Source organism: Symphalangus syndactylus, chromosome 23 (genome assembly GCF_028878055.3).
Source record: "Symphalangus syndactylus isolate Jambi chromosome 23, NHGRI_mSymSyn1-v2.1_pri, whole genome shotgun sequence".
In the NCBI taxonomy this organism is placed as follows: domain Eukaryota; kingdom Metazoa; phylum Chordata; class Mammalia; order Primates; family Hylobatidae; genus Symphalangus; species Symphalangus syndactylus.
The window spans coordinates 46,896,718-46,916,960 of record NC_072445.2 but is presented as its reverse complement, the minus strand read 5'-3'; the positions used below and the strand labels follow the sequence as shown (position 1 = coordinate 46,916,960).

At 37.7% G+C, this 20,243-nt stretch overlaps 1 pseudogene; it reads left to right on the top strand.

The window, feature by feature from the left end:
- The first annotated feature begins 6,863 nt into the window (after positions 1–6,863).
- LOC129473598 (interferon-stimulated 20 kDa exonuclease-like 2) lies at positions 6,864–7,950 on the top strand (annotated as a pseudogene).
- The last annotated feature ends 12,293 nt before the right edge of the window (positions 7,951–20,243 follow it).

Here is a 20,243-nt window from a genome sequence, read left to right as displayed (position 1 = left end):
CGATATTCCTCTGTAGCATGCAATGCTGTTTCATAGCACTTTACCCACACTAGAGTTTCTTTCAAACTTCAGACAATCTAAATACTATGTTGTCATTTCAACAATGTTCACAGCATCTTCACCAGGAAGAGATTCCAGCTCAACAAACCACTTTCTTTGCGCACTCATAAGAAGCAACTCCTTATCCGTTAAAGTTTTATCATGAGATTTCAGCAATTTAATCACATCTTCAGGCTCCACTTTTAATTCTGGTTTTCTTCCTGTTTTCACCACATCTGCAGTTACTTACCTTTTATTTCAATAGCTTTAGGGATGCAACTGTTTTTTGTTTGTTTGTTTTTGTTACAAAGAATGAATTGTATTACTGAACTCTGGGATTTTAGTGTACCCATCACCCAGATAGTGTACATTGCACACAATAGGTAGTCTTTTTATCCTTCACCTCTCTCCCACCTTCCCTACTTCTGAGTCTCCAATGTTCACTATACTACACTGTATGCCTCTGCATACCCATAGCTTAGCTCCTACTTATAAGTGAGAACGTATGTGGTATTTGGTTTTCTGTTCCTGAGTTACTTCGCTTAGCATAATGACCTCCAGTTCCATCCAACTTGCTGCAAAATACATTATTTCATTCATTTTTGAGTCTCAGTAGTATTCTAAGTGTATATATACCACATTTTCTTTATCCACTCATTGGTTAATGGGCCCTTAGGTTGATTCCATATCTTTGCAGTTGTGAATGGTACTGCAATAAACATATGTGTGCGGATGTATTTTTCATATAATGACTTTTTTCCCTTGGGTAGGTACCCAGTAGTGGAATTGCTGGATTGGCTAGTAGATCTACTTTTAGTTCTTTGAGAAATCTCCATACTGCTTTCCATAGAGGTTGTGCTAATTTAAATTCCCACCAGCAGTGTATAGCATTCCCTTTTCACCACGTCTGTGCCAATGTCTATTGTTTTCTGACTTTTTGATAATGGCCATCTGGCTGGGGTAAGGTGACATCTCATTCACCAATGACATCTCATTGTGGTTTTAATCTGCATTTCCCTGATAATTAGTGATACTGAGCATTTTTTCACGTTTGTTGGCCATTTGTATATCTTCCTTTGAGAAATGTATGTTCATGTCATTTCCCACTTTTAAATGGGATTATTTGTTCTTTTCATGCTGATCTGTTTGAGCTCCTTGTAGATTTTGGATATTAGTCCTTTGTCAGATGCATAGTTTGCAAATATTTCCTCCCATTCTGTAGGTTGTCTGTTTATTCTGTTGATAGTTTCTTTTGCTGTGCAGAAACTTTTTAGTTTAATTAGATTCCATTTATTTATTTTTGTTTTTGTTGCATTTGTTTTGGGGGGTCTTAGTCACAAATTCTTTGCATAGGCCAATGTCCAGAAGAGGTTTTTCTTAGGGTTTTCTTCTAGAATTGTTACAGTTTCTGGTCTTAGATTTAAGTCTTTAACCTATCTCAAGTTAATTTTTCTATATGGTGAGAGATAGGGATCCAGTTTCATTCTTCTGCATGTGGCTGTCCAATTTTCCCAGTACCATTTATTAAATAGACAGTCTTCTCCCTAGGATATGTTTTTGTCTGCTTTGTGAAAGATTAGTTGGTTGTCAGTATTTGGCTTTACTTCTGGGTTCACTTTTCTGTTCCATTGGTCTGTGTGTCTACTTTTATACCAGTACCATGCTGTTTTGGTTACTATAGGCTAACATATCCCAGAAGACTTAAATATTATAGCAATATGGGAATAGAGGAGTAAGAGTTTCCTTATAAGAGCAGGTGTGGGTGTGGGATGCTGTATTTGCTTTCTATGGATGCTATAACAAAATATTATAAACTTGGTAGCTTTGAACAATAAAAATTAATTACTTTTAAGTTCAGAAGACCAAAAATCTAAAACCAAGGCATTAGCAAGGTCAATTCCTTCTGAAGGCTCTGAAGGAAAAATTGTCGTAGGCCTCTCTCCTAGCTTCTGGTGGTTGCCAGCAATCTTTGACATTCCTTTGCTTGTAGACACATCACTCCAATCCCTATCTCAATCTTTCCATCACCTTCTTCTGTGTCTCTGTGTCCTCCCTTCTTCTTACAAGGACACCAGTGGTTTTACAAGATCACCCTAAATCCAGGATGAGTTCAACTCAAGATCCTCAACTGATTACATCTGCAAAAACGCTATGTCCAAGTAATGTCACATTCTGAACTTCCATGTGCACATGAATTTTGGGAGGAACCTATTCAACCCACGCCAGATGCTCTTCTTGTACTATGACTTACAAACACAGTGCTTCTCAAGGCTCCAAATGGCCTCAAGATGGGTGTCTCTGGGTCTACAATGGTCAGAAAACACTTTCTACTATAAAATTAACAGAGACTCTGTAGACATTTCTCCCCTTTTCTCCTGCATCATGGTTTTTGAAGTACTTCTTGGAAAGAAAATCGGCTGCACTAATATAGCTCTTAAAATAATTTATCTTTATCAATAAATCCTCAGGAAAATTAAACCATAAAGATACATTTCCAAAATGCACTATCGGTTTGAATGAAGTCCACAAAGACTCCAAAGCAAGAATGAAGCCTGGGGTGTGTGCCCTCTCCCTTCAGGAGGCTTTTCAACTCTTGGTAAAAGGATTCCAGATACAAATGGACAGCTGGCCTAGATTGGGATGTGGAAGAATGTAAATAGCTGTTGGCTTATTATAGTAGGAATCTCAAGCACTTATTGTTGCTTTCAGTTGGGTGGATTTTTTTTATGTGGCTCAGTTTTCTGTAGTTGGTGGTGGGAGAAACACCTTTTGTTTAGCCTAGCACAGTAAGTCGAGCTGCAGTCTCTCATCAGAATAGGGAGTGAAAAGATGGAACCCCAGGTGGTACAGACCTGAAGGTCCTTTCCTAATACAAAACTTAGGGCTTTACTGTTACAAAATATCAGAAAAGGCTAAGTGTTCACTTAAAAAAAAAAAACAGTAAGGTCAAATCTACAGTGTTTTCCTAGGCAACATCCCTCAGTGCACCATTATTCCCTGTGTTCCTTTTAGCAAGGTGGACAGGTTCACTTATAAAGCATTTCAAGAGAACGAAATAGTAAATTATATTAAGAGTCCCAGAATAACAATTAGAAATTTGATAGGACTCTGTAGACTTTCTTCCCATATAATTCTATGGCTAGCCAACACAAGGAAATTTGAAGAGTCCAATAAAACAGATATTAAGAAAGGAAATGTTACTTTTTTGCTACCATCTTTTGTGTGAGGGATCATTTTATTAATATTAAGTTAGATTAAAAAGTATAGTTGCTATTAAAGATCTAAGACTTTGAAGTCCCTTGGTTTACCACTGTTTCTCCTTTACCAATATCCCCAAAACTAATCTTTTTTTTTTTAACAATTACTAACCACTTTTATTTCTGAAATGCAGAAAATAAGAGTTTTACCTCCAAATCAATGCACAGTGCTTTGCACATACCAGATAATCTACAAAAACTGGTTGATATAAATGAGACAGAAATAGAAACCAAGCTTCAGAAACTCACTGAATAAAACTGACAAAAAGAAGTAACATCATTTATTTATTCAAGAATAGAGAAGTTCTAGTTTTTGATGCAGGAATAGCCCCTTTTCTTCTGAAACTCTGCTTGCCATCCACGTGCATTCTTTGGAGTGAGAAAGGCAGAATTATTTATACTGTGGAATTGTATAAATTACAGCCCAGAAAAAAAAAAAAAAAAACCAACGCTGATCCATTTCACTTCAAAGCCATACACTCTCAAGCCCCCTCATATATGTTAAATTTCTGAGTGTTGTGATATGTCATTCTTTGGCCTCACAGGAAATTTGAGCAACCATACTGAACAATCAATATAAATCTTTTTTCTTTTCATAACATCCAATCAATATTTTCCAACTTTGTTTTGAGTCACTCAAAGCAAGATTTTTACAGTTTCTTTGATATGTACTTCTATTTAAAAATTGTTGCATTTCTGCTTCAAAATCTAATTCCCTTTCAAAATACATTTCTAAAACTATGTTCTAATAATACCAATTGTAAGAAAAAGCATGCAGAGATACATGCAGACTTGAGAAATCAATGTCATTTGGGAGATAACTGGAACCATTCTTGTTGGAAGTGACTAGAAGAGTGTTGAATATATAAATTTAATCATTGATTCTAAATTAGTAATAACTGCCGGCCTCATTTTAAAAGACCTATATGCCAACATGTACTGAAGAATAGTGGAAAGGGCAATTTTTTTTAAAAAAAAAAAAAAGGGTCAACCAGCTGTGTAATTGTGTTGATACATGAATGCCTCTTCTTTGTAAATTTTTGAAACTTTTTCCTGGAATATTATCAAAGCTAATACAATAACTATATACCCACCACCCAGAATTAATATCAACATTCTATCATGTTCGATTCAGATTTTCATTTTTGTGAAAGATCTAAAATCTACAGATAAAATTTCACTCTTCTCTGAACCCCTCCCCAATCTAATACCTTTCTATCTCCAGCATTAATCGCTGTCCTATATTAACTGAGTATGCAATATATATTTTAAGGTATTTGTAATCAATGTATATTTAAAGATAATATATAAGTGCATACATACAGAATTATAGAGATTTTTCAGTTTACAGAAATGTTATTAAACTCTATGCAACTTTCTACAATTTGCTTTTTGTTTTTACTTTAACTTAAATGTTTTGAAATCTATCCATATATATTCAATGTAGTCCATTCAATTTAACTGATGTATTATATCCTGAATAAATAACTTGTTTATCAATTTTTCTCCATGTGAGCATTTGAGCTTTTTTCTCTCTCTCTTACAAATAATACTATCCTTTGCACAATTACATATCCTAGAATTATCCAAGACGTATATCCACAACTGGAATTGTCAGAACATGGTGTACAAGGGGTCTTCAAAAGTTCACGAAAAATGTGTACTATGAAAAAAATATGCATAGGTTTCAAATTTTTTGCACCAAAATAAACTCATGTTACCTGGTTATAATATGTCTAAACAGCATCTAATTTGCGGCACTAGGAAGGATAAGATATCAGTTTGAAAAGAGTCCCTAGCAGAGCAACATGAATTCTGCTAAAATTGAAGTAAGAACACATGCCAAACTTATGCTAAAGCATGGGTAGAAGAAAGGTAACATCATTAGCTGGGTGTAGTGGCACTTGCCTGTAGTCCCAGCTGTTTGGGAGGCTGAGGCTCGGAGGCGGAGGTTGCAGTGAGCCGAGATCACACTACTGCACTCCAGCCTGGGCGACAGAGCAAGACTCCATCTTAAAAAAAGAAAAAAGAAAAGAATGGTGAAATATTGATGCTTTAGAAAATGTTTCTGGGGATAATGCCCCAAAGAAATCAGCGGTTTACAAATAAATAGCTCATTTTAAGAGACACGACAATGTTGAAGCTCATAGCGGCAGACCATCCACATCAATTTGCAAGGAAAAATGTATCTTGCTTGTGCCCTAATTGAAGAAGGCCAACATTTAACAGCAGAAACAATAGTCAACATCATGGACATTTCAGCTGGTTCAGTGTGCACAATTTTAATTGAAAAATTAAAGTTGAGCAAAAATTAAAGTTGCCAAAAACATTGCACCCATTTCAGCTGCAGACAAGAGCACAGATTTAGACAGAAATTTTAAACAAGTGGGATCAAGACCCTGAAGTATTATTTTTTGAAGAATTATAACAGAAGATGAAATATGGCTTTACTACTACACGCCTGAAGACAAAGCACAATCTAAGCAATGGCTACCAAGAGATGGAAGTGGCCCAGTAAAAGCAAATGTCATGGCAACAGTTTTTTGGAATACTCAAGGAATTTTGCTTGTTGATTTTCTGGAGGGCCAAAGAACAATAAAATCTTATTATGAGAGTGTTTTTGAGAAAGTTAGCCAAAGCTTTAGCAGAAAAAAATCCTGGGAGAGCTTCACTAGAGAGTCCTCCTCCACCACAACAATGCTCCTGCCAATTCCTCATCAAACAAGGACAATTTTGCAAGAGTTTTGACGGGAAATCACTAGACATTAACCTTACAGTTCTAACTTGGCTCCTTCTGACCTTGTTTTTTGCATGTTTCCAAATCTTAAAAAATATTTAAAAGGTACTGAATTTCATCAGTTAATAATGTATTTTAAGATGCAGAAAAGGCCTTCGATAAAATTCAACATCCCTTCACGTTAAAAACTCTCAATAAACTAGGTATTGAAGGAACATACCTCAAAATAAGAGCCATGTATGACAAACCCACAGCCAATATCATACTGAATGGAGAAAAGCTGAAAGGATGCCCCTTGAAAACCAGCACAAGATAAGGATGCCCTCTCTCACCACTCATATTTAACATAGGATTGGAAGTTCTAGCCAGGGCAATCAGGGAAGACAAATAAGTAAAGGGTATTCAGATAGGAAGAGAGGAAATGAAATTATCTTTGTTTGCAGATGACATGGTCCTAAATCTAGAAAACCCCACAGTCTCAGCCCAAAAGCTTCTTAAGCTATTAAGCAACTTCAGCAAAGTCTCAGGATACAAAATCAATGTGCAGAAATCACTAGCATTCCTATGCACCAACAACAGGCAAGCAGAGAGCAAAATCATGAATGAACTCCCATTCACAGCTGCTACAAAAAGAATAAAATATCTGTCAGCACCGCATCGATTTCCGCATCTGGCTCCGAACACTTCCAGTCTTAGCTGGGCTCTTTTGGGAGGAGGCTGTGCTACAGACCTTCACATGTTGAACAGTAGGATTCAGCAAGGAATGAGTCCCACATCTTCCTTTCATCCATCCTTCTTTCCCATCTCCTCTTCCACCTCCCACTGTCCTTATGTCTACTTTACTGCTCAATCTGGATTTGGGGGAACCTCCTCCCAAAAAAACATTAGAAGGAAATGCCTAGCACTGAAATTTTATCAAGCAGTGGAAGCTCCTGGAACAGAGGGGCTTTCTGAGTAAAAAGAACCAGCCCCCTTGCAAGGCACCTAAGTTGCACTCCGAACCTCCAAAAAAGGGGAAACTCCTAGGGTGGATGGCACTCAGAAGACCCTTCCCTTCCTAAAAAAGAAGAAGACCACTGCTTCCAGCAATGGGTCAGGACAATCCCTGGACAAGAAAGCTTCAGTGTTTTGACTGACCCCTGCCCGTTTGAAGAAGGCTGATTCTGTTGCTGCTAAACTAGATTTGTTGGGGGAGATCTGGAGTGTCCTTCCAAAGATTAATACCCACCCAACCCACTCCCAGAAGAAAGGCTCCCAGAATAAATCCTCTAAGAAGAACCATCCTCAGAAGAATGCCCCACAGAACTCCACCCAAGCTCATTCTGAGAATAAATGCTCCGGAGCATCCCAAAAGTTGCCAAGGAATATGATGGTGGCAATTGACTCTAAGATGGTAGGCACAGGACCAAAGGGGCATGTTAGTTCCTTGGCTCAATGTAGCATTGTCAACTACAATGGAGATGTGCTTTATGATGAGTATATTCTTCCCCCCTGCCACACTGTGGACTACTGGACCAGATGGAGTGGTATCCAGAAGCAGCACATGGGTGAATGCCACACCCTTCAAGATTGCTCGAGGCCAGATCTTGAAGATACTCACAGGGAAGATAGTGGTGGGGCATGCCATCCACAACGACTTCAAAGCCCTTCAGTACTTTCACCCCAAGTCCCTCACCCGTGACACCACCCATATCCCCACCTCCTCAACTGGAAGGATCCCATATCCCCCCACCTGACCACCCAGAGAATGCTGCCATGTCTCTGAAGCATCTTGCCGAAAAGCTGCTAAACCAGGATATCCAGGTTAGGAAGAGAGGATATTCCTCTGTGGAAGATGCCCAGGCCACCATGGAGCTATACAAGTTGGTTGAAGTCAAGTGGGAAGAGCACCTATCCCAGAATCCCCCTAAAGACTAGCAGCAGTGGGGACGCTGGTGATGTGGGGAGACAGAAGCAGTGCTCAGGAGAAACAGGGCAGCAGACCAATGGACAGCTCCACCAACTCCACATCTTTGGAAGCTAGAATTGTGGGGAGAGAGAAGCTCTACCCCAGACTTAATATCCACTGAAATTTCACCTCTGGTGTTGTGTCTTGTGTCTGGTTAAGTGTCCCATGGAAGCGGGAAGCCTTCACGTCAGAACACAGCCCTATACCATTTACTTCTAAATGGTGCTAGCCACAAGTGCCCCAGGGTGCTCTGTGCCAGTCAAGATTTTTAACTTTCAAGGGCAGGGCATGCTAGGAAATGTAGTTTCCCAAACTGCCTTATCACTTGGGTGGACATATGTCTCTTTTTATGCCTTTTGGTCTTGAATAATTAACAGCAAAAGTAATTGCAACAAAAAGAAAATTGACAAGTGGGATCGAATTAAACTAAAGAGCTTCTGCACAGCAAAATAAACTATCATCAGAGCAAACAGACAACCTCCAGAATGGGAGAAAATTTTTGCAATCTGTCCATCTGACAAAGGTCTAATATCCAGAGTCTACAAGGAACTTAAGCAAATAAACAGGAAAAAAAAAAACATTAAAAAGTGGTCAAAGGATATGAACAGACACTTCTCAAAAGAAGACATTCATGTGGCCAACAAACATCTGAGAAAAAGCTTAACATCACTGATCATTAGAGAAAGGCAAACCAAAACCACAATGAGATACCATCTCACACAAGTCAGAATGGCAATTACTAAAAATCAAGAAACAACAGATGCTGGTGAAGATGCAGAGAAAAGGAAATGCTTTTACATTGTTGGTGGGAATGTAAATCAGTTCAACCATTTTGGAAGATGGTGTGGCAATTCCTTAAAGATCTACAAACAGAAATATCATTTGACCCAACAATTCCATTACAGGGTATATACCCAAAGGAATATAAATCATTCTATTATAAAGATACATGCACATCTATGTTCATTGCAGCACTATTCACAATAGCAAAGATATTTTATCAACCCGAATGCCCATCAGTGATAGGCTGGGTAAAGAAAATGTGGGATGAAACTGGAAACCATCATTCTCAGTAAACTACCGCAAGGACAAAAAACCAAACACCGCATGTTCTCACTCATAGGTGGGAATTGAACAATGAGAACACATGGACACAGGAAGGGGAACATCACACTCCGGGTACTGTTGTGGGGTGGGGGCAGGGGGGAGGGACAGCGTTAGGGGATATACCTAATGCTAAATGATGAGTTAATGGGTGCAGCACACCAATATGGCACATGGATACATATGTAACAAACCTGCACATTGTGCACATGTACCCTAAAACTTAAAGTATAATAATAATTAAAAAAAAAAAAAGAAAAGAAAATGTGGTACTTATACATCATGGAATACTATGCAGCCATAAAAAGGAATGAGATCATGTCTTTTGCAGAAACATGGATGGAGCCGGAAGCAGTTATCCTCAGCAAACTAACACACGGTTCATTTTTCTATTGAGCTCTTTAAGATTTGTAACATATAGTAATATTTTTGTGTCTAGTGATTATTGATCTGCATTGTATATTGCAAATGTCTTCTGTAGTTCATCTTTTAACTTAATGTCTTTTTTTTCTAGCAGAAGGTTTTAAACTTTATAAAACATCAAAGTTTGTCTTTCATTATAACTTCTTGCTCTGTCTGACTTAAGAAATCCTTTCTACCCTGTGGCCATACATATACCAAATGTATTTTATTCTAACATTTTGAATGTTTAAGATTTTAATGCATATCTAGGACTTTTTAAAATGTTATAAATGTACCCATTTATAAAAATTGAATTTCATAAATGACATTACCTTTATTTGTAAATATTATAAATTAAATATTACCTATTAATGTAGTTTACATTAAAGAATTATATTTTTGAACATTTGGAATTTTAATATATATTATAGTATTTAATGTATATTCAGAACACATATATTTTATACAATTTTTTCTTTCTTTATAAGTTCTGAAGGTGCCTGGTTTAAGAGATCCTTCCCTATCCTGTGGTTATGATATTTTACTATATTTTATTCTAATTTTTGTGTTATTTTATTTTATTTTTTGTTACGGAAAATCAAATAGATCGAACTCGGTGTTTGAAATGGCTATGGTCCCATGCAGGCTTAGGTCTAGCTAAGTGCTCTCTAGCTGCTCTATTTATTCTCAGACAAAAGTATTTATGTAGATTTATTAGAAGACTGGTTCTGGCACAATATTAGGGCAGAAATACTTATCATGCTGCTAGATTTAATAGGAATGCTTCTGAAGTTTCTTCCATTAAATACCACACCATAGTTTCCTGAACATCTCCTTCTAGTCCTAATTTGCAAAAGATTTTATCATAAATACATGCTGAATTGTATTGATTGCTGCTTATTCTACAACTGTAGGAATTTATTATGCTTTTCTTTATGCTGTAAATGTGGTGAATTAGATTTATAAATTTTTGTGATGTGAGCCAGCCTTCTATTCCTAGGATAAGTCCCATTTTACTTCTTATTTATTCATTTATTTTGAACATCTGCCTTTTGCCAATAATTTATGATTTTTTACATGTACATTCATACATAAAATTAGACTATCTTATTTTCATGTATTATAATAAATTATGTCACTAAGTTTATACTAACCTAATAAAATAAGCTATATATCTCTTCATATTTTTCCCTTTTCTAAAACAGGAAATATCTACTTAGTAAAATTTCAGCAGAATTCACTTATAAAACATTCTGAACCAGGACTCTTTTTTTTATGGGGGAGATTCTTGACTAGGAAATTAATTTCTTCACTTTTAATTGCTTCATTCAGAGGTTTAAAAATTTCTTCTTGAGTTAGTTCAGGTAATGTATATATTTATTTTTTAAGTGACCATGTATCCGAGCTTTCAAATTTGTTCATAAGTTTATGTTACGTATTTCTAGTACTCTCAAGATTTGTATACTCTCTTTTCTCATCGGATTGGACCCTTTTCAGTCAGGAAAGACTAATGCAGGCTAGACTTCTCATAAAGTCATTATTCCATCTAATCAATCATTGAATCATTGAATATGCATTGATCTTGAAAGGTACAGAGAAAACAACCGATAAAACCCTCCAAGCCCAAGAATCAAAATGTGATTGAGTTTAAGTAGAGTTTGTTATGTTTTAATGAAAAATATTTCTTTCTTAGTTGTCGGTCTTTGTTATGTCACAATCTATGTATTATCTACTTGCATAATATTGTATAAATATACACTTTGATAAGCGAACATTTCAATAAATATTCTTAATTGTAGGGGAAAAAAATCACTGGGTAGAAAAAATGTGATACTTTATTTTCTTTTCCAATACCATCAGTCATGAAGAAATAACCAAGGGATCACCTCCATCTGGAGGAAGCCTGTGATAATTCCAGGACATAGAAAGCAATAGCTTTTGGAATAGCAGTATCTAAGTTCTAAACCTATAATACAATGTGAATAAAGGTCATCAATAATTACTTTTCATAAGCTCAGAAAACAAGCAACTGTTTTACAAATTAAACAGAGCACCCAAAATTGCAATTATTGAGTTGACTTTTGTTTTTTTTGTTGTTGTTTCTGTTTTTTTTTCTTCTTTTGAGACATGGTCTCACTCTGCTACCCAGGCTGGAGTGCAGCGGTGCCATCACAGCTCACTAAAGCCTTGCAGCGTAGAACTCCTGGGCCTGAGTGATCCTCCCACCTCAGCCTCCCAAGTAACTGGGACTACGGGTGCACAGCACCATGCCTGGCTAATTTTTTTTTTTTTTTTTAATAGAGACAAGGTCTAACTATGTTACCTGGATTGGGCTCAAACTCCTGGCTTCAAGAGATCCTTCCACCTTGGCCCCAAAGTGCTGAGATTATAGGCAGGACCCATCACACCTGACTTTTGTTTTAAGGCAACATTTTCTTTTTTTCTTTTTTTTTTTTTTTTTTTTTTTTTGAGACAGAGTCACTCTGTCGCCCAGGCTGGAGTGCAGTGGCACGATCTCAGCTCACTGCAACCTCCACCTCCCAGGTTCCAGTGATTCTCCTGCCTCAGCCTCCTAAGTAGCTAAATAGAAAAATAGTTTCCTATTTTTAGTAGAGACAAGGTTTCACCATGTTGGCCAGGCTGGTCTCGGACTCCTGACCTCAGGTGATTCACCCATCTCGGCCCCCCAAAGTGCTGGGATTACAGGCATGAGCCACCACCCCTGGACTAAAGCAACATTTTCTAAAGAAGTGACTTGCAGGCAATGATTCCTCAAGAAATTCTGCAAGGGAGGTGGAGGGTAGGCTGTTTCGATCAAAATATATAGAAAAGACTGCTCACAATTCCCTACTCTTAGAGATTTAAAATACAAATAAACTAATGTTTTGAGAAATTTTGCAATAAAGATACCTGTTAATCTTTGTTTAATCCAATGTTTCAATGTTACTCAATCACAGACCCACTTTTTTTTTCCATGCAGCATCTATTTGGGGTCATGGAATGTGCTTTGAGAAACACTTCTGGAGTGGCATCTCCTAGAACTTTAGAAGGTAAAACAGAAAACACACATAGGAATCAATGTGATAACTTACAGATAGGTTCATAATTAATATGGAGATAACAACCAAAGTTCAAAGCACTAGCCCTCAATAGTAGTCAAATTACCAGGACTCTCTCAATAAAAACAGAGTTAAAATTCTCATCCATTTGCATTTCCAAAGTGCTGCTTTCCAAAAACATAGTGTGGCTAATGCCCTATTAATGAAAGAGAAGAATCATAAAAGCTTTTTTCTCTTTCAGTTCCACACATACACGCTTTGGAGTGGGGTACAAGGGGTGCAACATTATTCTTTTTTTAGACCACAAAAAGGCTACAGTATTAAACCATTCCTAAAACTGGCCACATTTAAAATCCATTAATACAACCCAATTCCTGTATGTATCTCTGTCAATATGGGTCTCCTTTTTTATTGAATTTTCTTAGGGCAATTAACTAGAGCACTCTAACTAAATAGACTTGTATTTATTTAAGTACTGCCAGAGATATGAAAAAAAAAAATTTTAAACCACACATACACTCTCTTGCCAGGATCTAGGGAATGCTGACCTGTCTGAATGTCTCTTTTCTTTCTCTTGATCATCTATCTTTAGACTCAGGAGGACCAAAAGTAACTGAATAAACATTATCTTGTCCTTGGCCTTCACCAAGCAAAATTGTTTATATCTGAGACCATTTCCCTTTAGAGTGTGAGATCATTATTTTAAAGTAGACTGTCAAATGCTCCACAGTTGATCTCAGTTCAGCTCTGCCATTTGCTGCTCTATGAACCAAGTCCAGGGCATGACATTAAGCCTGTGACTATATAACATGAGAAAAATGTTTTAAGACAGAATAAAACATCACGTACAGTTTCTGGCAGTGAATCTTAACAATTGAAATATCCTTGTCCAAGGAAACACTTCAAGATACTGTTACAGAAAAATGACAACCATGCCTACCCCACAGGCAGTTGTGAGATGATGGATGTGAATGAGCACAGTGCTACAACATGCGCAGATTTTCAATAAATGGTTTGAATCACAATGTAATGAAATGTATTCAATTAAGTGTGTGCATTTCAGGAAATAGTGTGGCTACCTGCCTGCATGTTCTCGCAATTGCGCACTGACTGATTTTTATCTTTCTCCATGTTTATACTCCGTCCTACAATCTGGGTCAGTCATATATAATTAGGAAAGGAAGATGCCTGTATAATGTTGCCTGATGCATACAAAACAAAGTCCCCAATTCTGAAACCTCTCCTTTTTAATGTGATGTAGTAAAATTTAAATGTTAGTATCCACATCTTAAGAGAGCATTATACTATATAAAATGTGTGCCATATATTATCTTATATAATCTCTTCAATCACTACTAGTTAGGCAGGTCAAGTCCTTTGTACCCATGGTTCAGATGAGTGAGATAAGACTTAAAGAGGTTGTATCCAGGCTGAACGGCCCCCCAACCACCAAACCAACCTACAGAATGGCAGCATAAAGAAGGTTGGTCCAGTGCATACTCCTCATTCAATGTTTGGGTCTGAACAGTTCTTCCCAGTCTGTTCCCCTCATCTGAATCCATCTTGTTTCTGACACTTCAGGCTGTCAATTGGCTCCTCATTTCTTCACTTTTATCCTCTTGAGAATCTCAAGTTTTATGCTTGGTATTACTTCTGGATCGACACTCAAGTTACATGGCCTCATCTACTCTTTTCACTTACTCTGGGGCCCTGAATACTCGCATTTGGTCTCCCTGCCCTAAGTGTCCATCTTCCTCCCAAGACGGAGCTTCCAATGAGGTTTGCGGGCATTGAGCAAGAAGCAGGTATGTGGTACATTGAGTATCTGCCCCAACATGGTCTGTCTTTTCTGTAGCAAAATCGGAACTGATAACTGAAACCAACATACTTTCTAGTGCTAAACAATTCTGAGACAAAACCAACTTTCCTGTTCCTGTGTGAAACAATTCCGAGACCAAACATAATTTCCCATTTCCTAATTTCCTAAACAATTTCCAATTTTTAATTTTTTAAACAACAATGGGACTAGGCAAAAACAACAGCTCTTTGCTCCAGGAAATACTTGCTCCTGGTTGGTAAGAGTGTAAATGAATTAAACTGATTCTAACTTATGAAGCTAACAGTTGACACACAATGCTTGCTTCAAGACACCTACCCTTGCCTATGCCCACCAGTCCAAAGCCATTTGTCGGAAATTCTGTCCAGTTCCACTAGTTATCAACCTTGCAAAATCCACTTAAAAGTACCCAGCCCAGGCCCCCCAAATCCCTAGAAATAGCCTCCCCTGACTTGCTCCTACTGAGACATTGTAAAGTCACTATCTTTGTGTCTTCCTTATTGCAACAAGTCTAATAAACTTACTTTTGCTTGATCAACACGTTTTTCTCGTGATCTTTTTCACAGTCAACAAACACAAAGTGACCCCAACATCAGTGTTTATCTTCTAAATTACCTGATTCTTTGTCATAGGATTTTTTTATATTCAAGGATCAGAGTTCTCCTCTAAAATGTGAGATTTATTTGTTGCCACTAACATTTAGTTCAAGTACATTTATGTATAGCACATACTCCACTGAAAGGCATATGACACAGTTTATATTAATAATAGCACCAACAACAATAGCAACTATCTTTACCATCTTTTATGCATCTTTCAAGCTCCAGACATTTTATATACATTATTTCATTTGTTTCAACCATCATGTCAGCAAGGCAAGTTATATACCCCATTTCACATGAGGAAACTGAGGTTCTAAGAGATTAAATAACTCTCCTAAACTCACACAACCAGTAAGATTCAAATCCAGGCAACCAGCCTGCAGAACCCAAGTTCATGAATGCACAGAACTGTTTAGAATTTTTAAATGGTTCTGATCTCAAAAAACACTTTGTTTCTACTAAGTAAAATATCCTAAATGAGTGAAAATGACAGAAAAGATATAGGACTTCCGGAAGGAGAACAGGGTAAAATTTGTTTTGTGGGGGTTGAGTGGTGTGCCAGTGAGGGAAGGACAAAGGCAGAATTGCATGCTGATCAGCCAAGGAGTAAATTTGGCAATGATGTAGAGAAATAAGGACTTTTATACTTTGCTGGTGGTATTGTAAATTGGTACAATCTCTATAGAGAGTTCTTTGGTAACGTCTAGCAAAATCACACACGTAAACACACACATACTTGCTTGTATTCACATAAAACATGTCTACAAAGATAGACAAGAAACTGACCAGATGAGTTATCTCTGTGAAGGGTGCTTGGAGCCTGGGGAAAGGGTTATGAGGGAAACGTTTTCCCTGTGTAACTTTCATATGTCTTGAATATTAAACCATGTGAATGTTTTCCTTATTGAAGATATAAATGTAATTTTAAAGTAATAAACAAACAGAATAGGTGTTTTTTAAAAAGACCTCTAATCTTGCTAGTTTAGAATCAAAAGTAACTGGTGGTATTATATCCACACTCCCCAATTGCTTAGCCCTATTCCTAAACATCTGCTGGCATGTATTTTATAGATAAATTTCTGGTAAATATAAAATATTATAATTTCATTAATCTGAAAATGTTAGTAAATCTCAGAACTCTGATACATACATATGTTATACCTAATAGTCTATTCAATGTTTATTTTGATTTCAGTATTTTAAAGAAATATTTTTATACCCCACCTTCCCAGATGCCTTCAAGATTTACAAAGAGCATGAACTAGAGAAGGAATATGTCTTCTTCTGCCAGCAGTAGAGCTTGTTTTACTTAAACGGTGAGCCTGTTTTACTTCAGATAGGAACCTTCATTTCATCTGGGAATCAAATTGCTTTTGAAGTGAAGGGAAGTAATTTGCAAAGCCTGCAGAGCCTCTACATTTTCATGAATACATGTAAGAGGATGACTCAACTTCAGAGAAAGGTGGAGCAGAATTGTCTCCTTCAGTTCTGAGCTCCTTGTGTGGGAGGCAGCCACTGGGAGGGCATGTACACATGACTACTTAGCTTCTTCCTTAATCTGGGAGAGGCCATGGAGAAACTGGATGAGTGAGAAGAGACATCTACACTTGCTCTTGGATGTGGGCTCATGCCCTGTAACCACTGAACCAGCGCTTTGGAGTAGAAGGAGGCACAAGAGTGCTACTGGGCAACTCCTGAATGCCCACCCCGGTGCTGCCATTCAGGGGCCACAGCCACACCAGAAAAGAAAGCACAGAGTGAGACCCCAAAGCTGAGGGACCTCTGACACATAGGACCTGAGATTCTTTGCAGGGAGAGTACATTTCCCTAACTCAAAGGCCACAGCCCTAGAAAAATAGGCCATCATGGAAAGCCTTACATTACCCACTTTACAGTATTATTGCAATCTTCAATGTCATTACTCCCTATTATTGTGTGTCTCTATGTGCCAACCACAACAGCGGGCATTTTGCATACATTTGCTCTAATCGTCACAATGACCCTAGAGGGTAAGCATAATCTCTAATTTTCAAAATGAAGAAACTGAGGTGCAGAAAAAATAGGTGACCTACCAAGATCATGTGTTAGAAGTGGATGAGAACTCAGGGCATTCTGACTCTTTATACAACAGGACCTCTTTATAAATACTCAAGTTGGGCCAGGCGTGGTGGCTCACGCCTGTAATCCCAGCACTTTGGGAGGCTGAGGCAGGTGGATCACCTGAGTTTGGGAGTTCGAGACCAGCCTGATCAACATGGGGAAACCCTGTCTCTACTAAAAATACAAAATTAGCTGGGCATGGTGGTTCATGCCTGTAATTCCAGCTACTCTGGAGGCTGAGAAAGGAGACTCACTTGAACCCGAGAGGCAGAGGTTGCGGTGAGCCAAGATTGCGCCCTTGCACTCCAGCCTGAGCAATAAAAGTGAAACTTCATCTCAAGAAAATAAATAAATAAATAAATACTCAGGTTGGAATAATTTCCAAAATGTTTGACAAAGATTGACAAACCAAAGTAGCATCAAATGTACTTGAAGTCTACAAATGGTACCGGTGGGTGGCACAATCTCTCAGCTTCCTGCACTGAACATCTTTGCAGCTCACTCACAGTCACTTGGCAAAAAGCAAGTCATTTTCTGCATCTCATCCATCACCTGTCTTGTGTCTTGAAACATTCACCACTCTCACTTTCAGAGTGAAGAGCTATCTTCTAGCCAGGACCCTCTCTATGTCATCCACACACCCCCTCAGCTTTTCTGAAGCTCAACTTCCTTTGAACCAGGTATGTGTTTGAAGCATGAAATCTTCTTTGAAAGTCACTATTTTAGGAAAGAAGGAGGTAAAAAAGAGTCTACTGCCCAAAGCATTCACTTTTCTCCAGATGTGTCTCTTTTCTTAGCAATGAGTCCATCTCAAATAAAAGTCCTCTGCACAGCGTTTCCACTCTGCACGTCTCGGGTATCTGCCTTCCTTTCTTTTCACAACACATCTTCTGAACTTCAGGTTTTCTCCAGGAAAGTTGTTACATTTTCTACATTTCTCTCGCTACACATTAAGAATCTCCCTTTAGTCACCACTATGGGTTATAATGGTTTAGAAAGAACTGATACAACATGTACGTGTCAACAAAAGACCTGGCCTCTTCCCTCTTATTCATGCCAGAATTGTGCCATAAAGGAGTTCAGCTTTCTCAAAATCCAGAAAGACACATTGGCTGATGCTCCCTTATGCCTTATCCACATGTGCACACACACACGTCAAATCTCATGCATTTTCCAGGCTTTCAGAGTCAAATTGCATCCTCCTTTTTTGGAGAACGTTTCCCTGACTTACCTATCCCTTAGTGGGCTTTCCATCCTCTGATCAAATTACAGCATTTATTATTTATGTTCTTTGGCACTTAACATATACAATAATATTTTCAAGCAAACAATTACTAAATCTTTACATTATAAATTCCTTGGGAATAGGAACTAGGCGTTGTCTTTTGGCACGCAAGATACTGCCTTGCCCTGAACAGACACTGGGGAAGAATAAGTGTAAACATGAAACAATTTTTATTTTTTAAATTTTTTTTTTTGAGACTGAGTCTAGCTCTGTCACCCAGGCTAGAGTGCAGTGGTGCGATCTCGGCTCACTGCAACCTCTGCTTCCTGGGTTCAAGTGATTCTCCTGCCTCAGCCTCCTGAGTAGCTGGGATTACAGGTGCCCGCCACCACACCTGGCTAATTTTTTTGTATTTTTAGTAGAGATGGGGTTTCACCATGTTGGCCAGGCTGGTCTGGAACTCCTGACCTCAGGTGATGCACCCGCCTCGGCCTCCCAAACTGCTGGAGTTGCAGGCAAAACAATTGTTTTTTTAAACTAAAATTTAAAATGCAAATATTCTTATAAATATCGTGTCCCTTGGAAGTAGTAAACGAATGTTATACTACACTTATTCAAAGATACTTCTAGTACTCAATGCATGTATACTAATCCTCCTGTTTTATTATCTTTATAATATTTTTAATTTGCTGAAAAGTAATTGTCAAAAGTTATCACGAACCAGGAATTTTGATAGAGACTGAAGATTCAAAGCACCAAAATATCAAGAAACCTATAAACCATATGAAGAATAAAGACGCACGAAAAGGGGTAGAAGAGATACGTGCTGTCACTGAGGTGTTAAGCAATTGTTACAGCAGCACAGAACACAACCAGTTCTCACCAGGAGGTTCTAGAGGTCAAAGGACAAGTGAGAGCTTTACAGAGAGAGAGAATGGGAAGGGCATTTCAGAGCATGCAGTACACATGGCAAACTTGAGGGCAGGAAGGATGCTGGGGCTAATCTTCATGCTTTGAGAACAGATCTGATTTTTGTGGGGGCAGGGACTTGTCAGATATCTTTGAAAGCCAAGTCTGATAGACAAAGTAGTAGATAAAATGTTGGCAAAAACCATTTGAGCCCAAGCAGACATCATAAACTGGCTCTCAGAGAGTGTCTAAGATAGAATTTATAGATGTGAATTATAGCAATACAAATAATTAGAGTATAAAGTCCCCTTGTATGCATACATTTTCATACGTGTGTTTAAAAGTTAGTCTTAACTTCTTTCAAGCCAAACTTTGCATTTACTGTTCAACGAAGGAATGTGTGAAGAGTAGGAATTAATAAAATCCTGATTTCAAGTTATGTTTGAGATTATTGGCCCAATTACTATGAAGAGTCCATGGACAGTTGGAAATGCTTACACATATTGAAATAACAGTGTACCTTTCTCTTAGTTTCAAACTACATATTGCTTGCAACTTAAAGGCAAAGAAATAAAATCTTTTGAGCTTTTTCAAAGATACTTGTAAGGTATTACCTCATGCTATAGTTGTGGTGATTTTTATGATATATTTTCAAAAGAATAAGCAAATTATTGTTCAAAACTTGTCAGAAGCTGAATTTATTTTAGTCTTTTGATAATTGCTTCAGATTATTAAATAACTAAATGTTTATGGTAGAAGGTGTGGAAAATACTGGATAAACCAAAGAAAAAGAATAAAAATCACCATCACTCTACTGCAGTCATTATTTTGGTAAGTGTCCCTCCTGGTCATTTTTCTTTTCATTTGTACTTGTTTTTCAAAATTGCCACCATTAGTATACATGTTTTAGGTCATAATTATTTTATGTAATAATTGATTATGAATGTTGACTATGAGAGATTCAAATTTAGCTTCTCCAAATCAGAAAGAAAAAGAGAAAAATGTTCAAGCTGGCAATGGAGTA